Consider the following 12,898-nt stretch of genomic DNA (forward strand, 5'->3'; position numbering starts at 1 on the left):
GTGCGTCATATTTTTGTTTGGATGTGGGATACACATGGTCGTACCAGGTATGGTCACGATTTGGATGTGAACCAGATTTAACAAAACTATATATATTCTTATGACCTACCACAGAGAGCTTCATATTCTATGTGAAGAGGAAAAACATGACTATGCAACTTTTGTCTGTGTGTGGTGGGGTGCAGTGGAGTGGGGGGGGGGAACAAATGGTCGTACCAGGTATGGTCACGATTTGGATGTGAACCAGATTTAACAAAACTATATATATATTCTTATGACCTACCACAGAGAGCTTCATATTCTATGTGAAGAGGAAAAACATGACTATGCAACTTTTGTCTGTGTGTGTGTGTGTGTGGGGGGGTGGGAGGGGGGGGGGAACAAATGGTCGTACCAGGTATGGTCACGATTTGGATGTGAACCAGATTTAACAAAACTATATATATTCTTATGTCCTACCACAGAGAGTTTCATATTCTATGTGAAAAGATGTACCAGGTGTGCGCAACGTGTGGGGCGGAAAAACACACATGGCAGCACCATATATGGTCACGAATGGATGTGATCCAGATTTAACATAACTATTCCTATTTTTATGATCATGACCTTTGATCTAGATATAGAGAGTTAGAATGTGTATCTTTTTGACCTTTGACCTATACCTGTCAAAACTAGGGTTACAATATATACAAACTATCTTCTCTCTCTGGTGGGGTAAGATCCTCGCTAGCAGATCTCCTCTCCCACTTCCAATGTACTTTTGATCATTCCCCTGACGGCTGGGAGACCGGTCAAGAGCTCCTTGCGATTATGCAGGGCTCCCGTGACCTGGTGGACTACGCTCTGGAGTTCTGCACCATTGCTGCAAGGAGTGCATGGATGAGCCGGCACTGAAGACCGCGTTCCGTCAGGGGCTCAATCCCGAGCTGGTTCAAGAGTTGGAGTGCTGGGGCGAACAGTTAACCTTCGATGATCTCATCGACCTGGCAGTACGGTTGGACCACCTTCACCATATGAACCGTCCCGCACTGTGGAGCCCATTGCCACCAGAGCCACTACCTCCAGCAGAACCCATGCAGCTCGGCTGGGCCCGGATCCGTGAGGAGGAGAGAGAGAGAGATGACACAGAGATTCACTGTGCTTCTATGCGGAAAAAAACACCCACGCCGTTCGCCAGTGCCCACATAGGAGGTCACGGCCAACCGAGGGGAGCACAGCCAGTCAATCTCGTCATCCCCGGATGAGTCCATTCCAGTTATGTAAATCTCGTGTTTTTGTCTTACCTGTGGTGCTTCATATTCAGGTCAGTCTATTGTGCTTACAGCGCTCATCGACTCTGGGGCAGCCGAGAACTTCGTAGATGAGAGGAACAGTGCAGACTCTCGGCGTCCCCATTAAGTGCCTGCTCCAGCTTCAGCAAGTGCAATCCATTGATGGGTCCCCAATAGGAGGCAGGGTCATATCAGACTGCACAGCACCAATCACCCTGCAAGTCAGTGCCCTTCAATATGAGACCATTGTCTTGTATGTCACGGTTTCCACCTGGCACCCCATAATTCTCGGCCTACTGTGGCTCGAACGTCATAACCCTCAGGTATCCTGGGTGGACAAACAGGTGACCAAATGGTCCCCTTACTGTCTACGACACTGCCTGATGGGTCCTACGGTTCCTGTGGCCACCACAACGGTGGAAAGTCCTCTGTCCCATGTCCCTGTCACCGTTCTGCCAGAATATCAAGTCCTAAGTGAGGTGTTCAGCAAAGAAAGGGCAAGCGGATTACCACCACACAGACCCTATGACTGCGCCATAGACCTCCTCCCTGGAGCTAGCCCACCATGGGGTCGAGTATACCCGCTCTCCCAAGCGGAACATCGGGCCATGGATGCGTACATTCAAGAAGCTCTCCATCAGGGGTATATTCGGCCATCCATGTCACCCTCGTCTACTACGTTCTTTTTCGTGGAGAAGAAAGGAGGGGGCCTTCGACCATGCATCGATTATTAGGGTCTCAATCAGGTGACAGTGAAGTACCGTTATCCCCTGCCACTAGTGCCCACAGCCCTTGAACAGCTAAGGCCGCAACCTTTTTCACGAAATTAGACTTATGCAGCACTTACAACCTGATCTGCATCAGGGAGGGAGATGACTGGAAGACGGCTTTTAGCACCACCTCCGGGCACTATGAGTATTTGGTCATGCTGTATGGGCTCACTAACGCTCCCTCAGTATTCCAAAACTTAATCAATGACGTCCTGAGGGACCTACTGGGGGGGTGCGTCATCGCCTACATCGATGATATCCTGATATACTTGACGTCCTTTGAAGAACATACCAAACATGTCCGTAAAGTGTTGCACCGCCTGCTGCAATATCAGCTGTATGTGAAAGCTGAGAAGTGTGAGTTCCATCAACGCACCATCACTTTCCTGGGATATATCATTAGTCCGGAGGGGGTCGCCATGGACCAACGCAAGGTAAGGGCGGTGGTGGAGTGGCCCACTCCCCAAACCATCAAGGAATTGCAACATTTCCTGGGCTTCACGAACTTTTACCGGCGATTCATCCGAGATTTGGTAAAATCGCACAACCCCTGATGTCCCTCATAAGGGGTAAACCTCGGCGTCTTCTTTGGACCTCCCATGCCCAGGAGTCCCTGGAAAAGCTTAAGCGGGAATTTACCACAGCCCCCATCCTCCGACACACGGATCCCTCCAGACCGTTCGTCGTGGACATTGATGCGTCTGAGATGGGAGTGGGAACCATTCTGTCTCAGAGGTTTGGGGACAGACCCAAGTTGCACCCCGTGGCCTTCTTCTCATGAAAGCTGTCGCCTGCTGAATGTAACTATGATGTGGGGAACCGGGAACTCCTGGCAGTCAAATTGGCCCTAGAAGAGTGGAGGCACTGGTTGGAAGGCGCTGTCCACCCGTTCATAATCTATACAGATCACAAAAATCTAGAGTACCTGAGGACTGCTAAATGGCTCACGCCCCGCCAAGCACTCTGGTCTCTGTTCTTCTCCTGCTTCCAGTTCACACTGTCATACAGGCCAGGAACAAAGAACACGGAGGCCGATGTTCTATCCCGTATCCACTCTCCTGAAGGGCGGGCAGAGCACGAAAAGTATATCATGCCCCCCTCCTGCATTGTGGGCGCCATAGAGTGGGCCCTGGATTACACCTTAGCTCGCTTCTCCAGGTCACGAATCCCAACAGCCTGTCCTCTAGGGAAACAATTCACGCCAAAACGTTACCGTCTATAACTTGTCACCTGCACTCACACGACGCTAGCGACGGGGCACCCGGGAGCCCATCGCACTTACCAAATGCTGGCCGAAAAATATTGGTGGCTCCACATGCCTAGGGAGGTACAGCGCATCGTGTCCTCATGTTCCACCTGTGCTCACCTGGCTCTGGACTTTACAATGGACCTGCCGGAGTCACAAGGCAACATGGTGATACTGGTGGTCGTGGACCGATTTTCAAAGTCCCTACGCCTGATTCCACTTTCGGCACTTCCTTCTGCCTTTGCCACAGCCAACCTAATGTTCCAGCATGTATTTTGCTACTTTGGCATCCCAGAGGAAATTGTGAGTGACAGGGGTCCCCAGTTCACGTCCCGAGTCTGGGCCAGTTTCATGGAGAAGATGGGAGTCATCGTTAACCTCACTTCCGCTTACCACCCCCAAGCCAACGGACAGGCAGTGCCAATCAGAAATCCTCCGATTACTCCGAACCTTTTGCGCCACCAATCCGGAGGACTGGAGTCACTTCCTCCCGTGGGCGGAATACTCACAGACTCGCTGCGACAATCTGCCACCCAGCTAACCCTGTTCCACTGCATCTTAGGTTATCAGCCACCATTGTTTCCCTGGAACGCCTCCCCACTGACTCACCGGCAGTAGACGATTGGTTTCGCCGGAGTGAACAGGTCTGGAAACACACCCATCAACGGTTGGTGCAAGCCTCCCGCAGTGCCTGTCCGCCTTTTGTTTGGCGGTGTCACCCCAACTATCAACCCAGGGACCGGGTGTGGCTCTCGACGAGAAACCTAAAGTCGCCTTTCTCGAACAGTAAACTGGGACCCAAGTATACTGGCCCTTTCCGGATCCTGAAGTAGGTTAACGAGGTCACGTACCGCCTGGACCTGCCCAAGCATGTCTCACTCCTCAAGCCGATGACACCAGGAGAGGGGGACTCGAGTATCTAGTGGACTGGGAGGGACACGGCCCAGAGGAGCAGTGTTGGATCTTGGAACCTGGAACTTGCGCGAAAACTTCCACGCTGCTCACCCAGAGAGACCAGGACCCCGGAGGAGAGGACGGCCTTGGAGGAATCCAGTTCCCGGCGTGAGCCCTTTGGGGGGGGCAATGTTATGCCACGGCGAACTCGCGGCCACAGAGCCGACAAGAACTACACTTCCCAGCCGGGCTCGAGTTCGCCGTAGTACTGAGTGCCAACACCTGTGTTCCATCTAAGGTTGACAGCGCGGCGCGAAGTAAACACTCAGTATCCCAAACGCTGTCGTTCTAGCAAGCCGTTGTCTACATGTTGGACTTTTCTGGTTTACAGATATACGCTTCGTCTCTGATTCATGATTTCCCGAAGACCCCTTTAGATTATCTCGTTGCATCGTTTGTTCATCATCTGTTGCTTCGGACCATGTTCTCCGCTGTGTTCCTCGTTTTCCTGCTGCTGTTTGCCCGTGCTTGTCTCCCTGCTAGGTAACGTTACAGTAAGCTTTTGTATCTAACCAGACGGGATTTGTAAATGCATGGATGAAACATTCATGGTGCAGAATAACACCCTCAAAACAGGTGTCCGTGGAAATAAGACAGATATGTTGCCTGTGCACCTACTGATGCGTATGAATTAGCCTACTGTTGGAACAAAAATGACTTAAAATATTTTTGTCACACATAACAGACCAAATATATTTACTTTTTTCCCCCTTTAAGATACTGCTTTAATTTTTATTTAATTTTAATTTCTTCAAAAATTACATAATCATATTAGTTTTTTTTCAGTTAGGGTTACTATTGCACTGACTTAGGATTTTAATTATATATACTCAGTTTTATATGTCATGCACTAAATGTAGTTATTCAGATCTACTTAATTTGTTTACTTAGATTTACTCATAATTCATAAGGAATATTTAAATGATTTCACAGCTTTAAAATGTACTCAATATTTTTTTCTCCTTTCTCAGCAGCTTAACAACTGCATTGTTTAAGGTACTGGGTGAAAAATGCACTGTGTAGGCTCTAGTGCAACGGCAGATTTATTTGTCTTCATAAACAGAAGTAAAGATAAAGATGATTAATCTAGCTGCTGACCCTCTTGATTATATTAAGTAAAAATAACAGAGAATGTTTAGTTGAATATGTCCAGAATTCTTCCCCAAATCCTGATTTTATCAATCTTACTTGCATATTTTAAAATAAATTCATTAACAATTTAATACATTCATAAATTAATAGACAGATAAATTCAATGATGAATTAATGATAGAGTCTTTATTGATCACATATACAGTAGAGCACAGTGAAATTGTTTTCTTCACATACCCCAGCTGGTCAGAGTGCAGGGTCAGCCATGATACAGCCCCCCCTGGAGCAGAGAGGGTTAAGGGCCTTGCTCAAGGACCCAACAGTGGCAGCTTGGCAGTGCTAAGGCTTGAACCCCCAACCTTCCAATCAGTAACCCAGTGCCTTAACCGCCAAGCCACTACTGCCCCCTGTAATTAATAAGTTAATTACAATCTTACCAGGCTGTACCTCAATAGACACTGCAACTGTCTACGTGAGGAAAGAATCACCAGGTATCTATATAGTCATCGCAACAGGAAACAAATGTGAAATATGCAGCAGATTTACTTGTCCTAATTGCCAGGAAACTACATTCTTTTTGACAAGTCATTCAGGCTTCTGTTCTGACAAAGAATATTTTGACTCTGATTGACCTGTTTCTTTTGGCATGACCATTCAACTTAAAAAAAAAAAAAAAAAAAAGTCAGAAGTTACTCTGTACACTCTTTTAAAATAGTGGCAGAGATCAGATGAGTGTACATGTACAGACACGGTGAACTGAAGTTAGCCTCTAATCAGAAATTCAACAATACTTGTGCAAAATAGTATATAAATATAAATATATTTATTGTGTAGAATAGTGTGTACCATTGTGTAGAATAATGCAAGTAGCCCTTGTGCAAAATTGTATATAGTCCTTGTGCAAATAGTGAAAATCATTGGCAAGCAAAATTTTCAAACTTGTGTGAAATGGTTGTGTGCAGCATATTACCTTTGTAGGTACCCAAGTTCAAATTTGTCAAATAAGGATAAATTCATACATTTAAAATTTATATCTGGGATGTATTTATTTCAGTAATGCTGCTTTGTGACAATGTCCATTGTTAAAAGTGCTCTACAAATAAAATTGAAATGAATCAAACTGAAGAAGCTGCCACTAAAGACTATTAGGTGCCACCCATACCTACATTTTATGGAAGAAAGTGGAAGATCCACCTGAGACCTGCTGTGAAAAAGCCCCCAAGAGACAGTTTCTCACACTCTCTCATGTCCAGCATCTTAATGAATAAATGAAAATAATAGGTTTTCTGAAAAGATAGGTTTTTTTTTTTTTTTTTTTTTTTTTTTAGACCTATTGAAGATGGGGATGTGGTAGCAAGCAGCAGCCACTTTGGGTCCACATATAAGGTGCATGTTACATGTAGTCTACACCAATTAGAAAACTTTTACCAGAGATGTGGTAGCATGTCTGGTGAACATGTCTATCATCTGAAACTTTTGCTGAACATTGAAAAACAAGGCTGAGGAGAAATAAATGATGCACTATGGAACTAGGGCTGCTACATGAACCAGGCCCTGGACTGCAGTATTGGCCAATGCTGCCAGCTGGGATGGAGAGTGCTGAAAATGGTGGGCGGTCAGTGTTAGCATGATGAGCGAACCAGCATCCATGCTAAGCTAAAGGCTTACCCTAGCCCTATTTTCTGTTCTATGTATTTATTTTCCTCCACTACACATGCTTACATGCTTATGTGTTGCACCATGGTGCTAGAGAAACAACATTTTGTTTCAATGTGTACAAGCTATATAGAGAAATGTTAACAAGCCACGTGACTTGAAAAGAGACACCCTCTGTTTAAACCCAACGGCCACCAAGATTTCAGTCGAGATCTTGACTTTTTTTCACTTGACTGAACAGATTCAAATCCCACTGACATGTATAATTCCTCAGATCACAAATCATGTTGGAGCATTTATTTCCTTCTTAATGCCAAGCATGAGCATGCCCTTTGTTCATGCTTGGTCACATACCAAGACAACACATGCACTTACATTGCACCCCCCACCCCCACACACAATTCATACTTATCAAATTTATTAATAATAATACAATTGTAGTTGACTATTTTACTGATAACTAAAGGCTTGAATATTAACATCCAAGCAATTTTATTAGACTGATTACTTAAAGAAACATATGGCCATTCTTAATGGATAAGTAAATACACTTTCCTGAACTCAAAAGAAATGTGGATTAGGAGGAATTGGGTAAAATGCTAGACAAGAGAGGAATACAGACACACAGTCAGAACAGCACCATTGTGCTTATACCCCAGCTGGATGGACAGTTAATTTCTGCATAAATGTCTGCAATTTGCAATAATTCTGGTGGAGTTAGGTGCCACAATTTTTTTTCACCCCTGGATCTGACCGAAGGCAAATGGCTAAATCACAAAAATCCAAGGGAAAATTGCGTTTTATTCAGCCTTTTTAGACAGTTGGCAATGTATGACATGATAGGCTATAATAACCATTAGCAGCAGCATATGCTGTATATTTGGGCAGTCTGTGAGTCCATAAAGTAGAGAGGGCTAAGTCATAAGATGAGTCAGTTCTTGGGGATTGCAGTATATTATATTTTATTAATTATTATTATTTTGAACTTTTTACAAATGTAGAAGGTACTGTATCAACTTGGATCATTCTACATATGAGAAGTACAATTGTTCAGTGGCGTTTTTGGTAGAAATTAAGGAACTAAAGTAAGAAAACATCTTGCTGTGCACTGGTCAAAATAGCTAATGATGACACAAAACAAAAGCTTGGTGTTGAATGGAAACAAAGTTAGGATTAACTAAAAAAAAAAAAAAAAAAAAAAAACATTTAAAATATTTGGGAAACTCTTTCTGAAGACTCTGGCCTGCTGTCCTGTCTCAATTGGAACACAATACTGAGTGTGAAGTTAAAGAGTAATTCAGCGTGGAGCCAACAAGACTGAGAATGGACTTTTCGCATTATTCAACAGCAGTGATGTCTAATGTTTTAGATAAATCCCGTCAGTGGTACCGTAAAGTGGCTTGTTTGCTTTTCAGGATGTTAATGTATAAACAACTGCAGCCATATGACAGTAGTCTGTACACCTTGTGAGGAATTAGCCCGGGGAAGGGCGGCGTACAGACCCACAGGAGGCAGAAGAACGTTCACAAACGGTGATTTATTGGTGCAAGGGTGAGGTGAGTGGGTTGTGAGGGGATGAGTGCGGGGCTTGTGGAGGCGTGACTGCCGGTGTAGCCTACTCGTGACGGAGGCAGGATTCCCGAGACGGGGGCGAGGGTTTTCCCGGGCCGGCGTCCTCCGTAGGTGGGACTCTCACCACCCGGCGATCTCGTGTCAGTCCCGCCCTGCCGCGGCGGTCCTTCCGGTTGGCGGAATGTTCGGCACGAAGCTGCCCACGTTGTGCCGGTGCGGCAGTTGGAGAAGGAGCGATTTCCTTCTTGTGTGCGCCGGCTCTCTGCCCGTCGCGACAACCTGTTGGTTCTGTTGAAACTTCCGTATGACGAATATTACTCAAGACTTTTTCAAGAAACACTTTGAGAACAAAAACACACACAAAAAAAAAATCACATACCTTACCTCTATGAACATCACATACAGGAATCAAAGGACTTGTAAGGAAATTCCAGATTAAACCGGTTGTTCTGCACATTTGGTACACAACCATATCTTCAGTTATCATGTGTCACAAATTCATGTGAGTCTCTGTGCAGAAATCCTGACCTTTGATTTGATTATTCTCCCTCAGCCTGTGCATTCATGACGGCTTCATGTCTTTCAGTTCCAGCATAGGAATAAACTGCAAAATAAATGAAATTAAACAGTAATCTAACCACTGTACAGTAAATATCTGCTAACTCGCAAGATATTAAGTAGCTGCATGAGCTAGCTACCTAAACTGTGGCTGTGCTAGCTTGGACTGAGTTCTGACAATCTACAGAAGTCACTCATATATCTTTTAAAAATTTGAAGGAGTGTTTAACATACATTTGTAGACAAAAATCCTCTGTTGGAGCGACAGCCTGTTCCACCATGTTTTTGTCCAAATTTAAAACTCAACAGGTTGCGTAAAATGTAAAATTCACTGCAAAAAGTTGAAGGGGGTCAATACTTATCCAAGGCACTGTACCTGTAATTACATAGTCGACATTATATAGTTTATGCTGTAGTAGTCTATAATAATTGTTTAACAAGTAAAATACCTGAATACAAAATTTCCATATCGTATAGACACTTTAGACATGACTACTATAAATATACAGAATGCACTACACTAGGGGTTTCCAAGTTCTTTGCTATCTTGAACCCCAGCTAAAAAAAAACAAAAAAACAAACAAATTAAGCACCTCCTGATAATTTATGCAGACTTTATTTATTCATCAGTTTTTGCAGCTGTTTCAAACTATGCAACTTTACCTTGAAACATACAGTATGACTATTTTTTTAAAATGAAAGTTTACTATTCACATGTACAAAAGTTGTGTGTCACCTAAGCATTTAATTTCTAAAATATAAAAAAAAATTGGCTTACTAAATCATTTAATGTTAATTTATAAACATTTATGACCACTTTTATGTATTTACGTGCTAACATGAATTATTGCTAATACAATGACAGTTTGAAAAATAGATTATTTGAAGGAAAACCACTGAGAGTTTCCATTACACTAAAATCTCTGAGCTGGAAATAGCTCTCTCCAAAGTGCAAAAAGCACCATTTACATTATATAGTCAGGTCCATAAGTATTTGGACAGTGACACAATTTTCATTTAAAAAAAAATAATGTGATGGAATGTGGTACTCCCAAAAGGAAACTAACTAACAGACATTGCTATTTATTGAGTTTTCTCTTGCTGGAAAAGTTGGCAAAATCCATTCAAACCTTTTTAAATTTCACGTTTTACAGAGAGCAGTACGACGCCTACGCAATTCAGACAACAACCATCACAAATATGATGCACAAACTGGGTAAGACTGTTAATACAAATATTATGTAATGACTTTTTCGTATTGTGCACTAAATATCAATAGTCCATCCATCCATCCTTCTTCTATACCGCTTTATCCTTCTCAGGTTCACGGGGAAACCTGGAGCCTATCCCAAGGAGCATCAAGCACAAGGCGAGGTACACCCTGGACAGGGTGCCAATCCATCGCAGGCGAACGTGCTAACCACTAAGCCACCGTGCGCCCTAAAGACCAATAGTGTATTTTTACAAATTCATTTTTGAATTCTCCTCTTCACAGGGTAAATTGACTAGACACCTTTTGCAGGTGTTGTGTATGAGTAATTTTGTTAATGCTGACCCAGAAGTTATAAAATGTAGCAATTTAAACTATTCTTTAAAAATATATATTTTTTAGACATTGGATTGCACATTTAATAAAGTGTCTTTTGTTACTAATAATATATTTTTGTTCTGTTCAACATCCTGCAAGACATATTATGAAACTCTAAGGAGGAAACAATCGATGACCCAGGATGAAAAAGCAGTGCTGAGAAACACTGTTAAAACTGTGGCAAAAAAAAAAAAACAAGCAAAGAAAGAGAAGAGTAATTTAAATAATTTGATTGATGTAGCTTTTTTCTTTTCAAAATGCTATTAGCTGTTCAGTGGTTGTCAGTGGTTACTGTGGACAGAGTTACCATTATGTTATGCAGTGGCTGGAGTCCAGGTCTAAGGTCCTGCAGACAAATTTGGAAAGAGAACTGTGGGATACAGCAACTGTGGACATGATGCCCAGTTTTATTGTTGTTATTATTTCATATATTATTCTTGTTATATTTTGGACATTCCATGCTATTCTTATTATTTTGTATATTCTTTTAAGATATTTAAGGCCCAGTTTATATTGTGAACAGTTTTGATTTTAGGGTGTATAAGCTAAGGCTGTGGGTAGGCTGAATTTTAAGTCTAACCAATAAAATTTTAACCAATGCATGCAGTGACCAAATATCTGTCAAGATTTTAGGATAGATTAAGGTTAAGACCCTGTTTACATTAGTGCTTTTTCGTTTTAAAACGGCATTTAAAAATGAAAATGATCCTCGTCCACACTGGTGTTTCCACTGTGTTTCCGAACGATCTCCGTCCACACTACACGACCGAAAAAGCATGTCACATGACTATTCATGCACACTGGGCATGCGCATACAAGTGTAAACAGGAAGTTGCTTGCTAGTCACAGGCAGGCACAACAATGAGCATGATTGCCAGCGTTCCATGTAGGACCTACGCCGCTTGAAATGAGATTTGGTGTAAATAACTGTAATCATAGCTTGCCTCTTGTGCATTTAAGCAGCTGTAGTATTATAAAATACTGAATTTAACTGCATAATCTTAGCATATGGCCGCAAAGAATGACAACAAAGCCAGCAAAGCTGGTTCAGTCTCCATGTTGTGTATACGATCAAGGTAGCATTATGGTCATGTGGTAGGGGCTTGATGAATCAGGGAAGGGTATGCAATGATCCAGAAGGCTCAATCAGGGGGCAAATTTGGGCAGCCACACGTTCATTTTGAAAAGTCTTCGTTTTGGTCTGTTTACACTGAAACGCGAGCCCAGTGTTTTCAAACTAAAACAGGGTCTTTGGCGTTTCCAAAAGTTTCCATTTTCAGCAGTCGAAAATGCCAGAGTAGTGTAGACGACAGGCATAACCATAGCAAAAGTTAAGTGTTTTAAAATGAAAATGCACTAGTGTAAACAGGGCCTAAGGTCAACCGATCCAGTTTGAGATGAATGAACAATAGGTGAGAAATTAATTATCACTTCGGTGATAACCTCCCCTGACAGGATTAACTTCCATGGCAACACATGCACATAGCATGGAAGGTTACGTCAGTCTCTATACACCCGAAATGGGATATAATCGGGTGTACACGTACGTGTGCAATGTGACACTCCCAGCCAGTACATTTTTGAATACGTCTGAAATTCAGTGGCATACACAGGAGTCTACTGGTCCGATTACAGCTCTCTTCATGCAGTGTATCTTGGCAAAGGGAGGTAGCACAAAGTATTGACTAAAAAGGATGTCAACAATTCTTGTACACCTATATTTAAAATATATTTTTTTAAGCAAAAGATCAAAAGGTTAAACAATAAAGACAATTTTTCACAGCCTTCTTTGCTCATGTTTACCAAGGGTGCTAATATTAATGGAGGGAACTGTGGGTGTGAGTGCAGCAGGCCATTATAAAATACTGAATTTAACTGCATAATCTTAGCATATGGCTGCTGAGAATGACAACAAAGCCAGCAAAGCTGGTTAAGTCTCCATGTTGTTATGCATACGATCAAGGTAGCATTATGGTCATATGGTAGGGGCTTGTGGGTGTGAGTGCAGCAGGCCAGTTGGCATTCAGGTGGTTGTGTGTACTGAACCAGACTGAGAAATTAAAGGCTCAGGAAACCTTTGCAGGTGTTTTGAGGTAATTAGATGATTCCCAGGGCAACATTTCTATATTATAAATTCTTTATTCTAATATTTTGAGATGTTTGATTTTTGATTTCCAGGAGTCATAATCTG

General features: G+C 42.8%; 1 long non-coding RNA gene across 1 annotated transcript; it reads left to right on the forward strand.

Annotated features, from left to right (window-relative positions):
- The first annotated feature begins 384 nt into the window (after positions 1–384).
- Positions 385–12,473, forward strand: LOC128634647 (uncharacterized). The gene is made up of 3 exons (XR_008397793.1): positions 385–4,724; positions 10,274–10,335; positions 10,442–12,473. It is a non-coding gene; the product is annotated as an uncharacterized LOC128634647 (long non-coding RNA).
- Positions 12,474–12,898: the final 425 nt, after the last annotated feature.

Source organism: Ictalurus punctatus, chromosome 13, assembly GCF_001660625.3.
Source record: "Ictalurus punctatus breed USDA103 chromosome 13, Coco_2.0, whole genome shotgun sequence".
Lineage (NCBI taxonomy): Eukaryota > Metazoa > Chordata > Actinopteri > Siluriformes > Ictaluridae > Ictalurus > Ictalurus punctatus.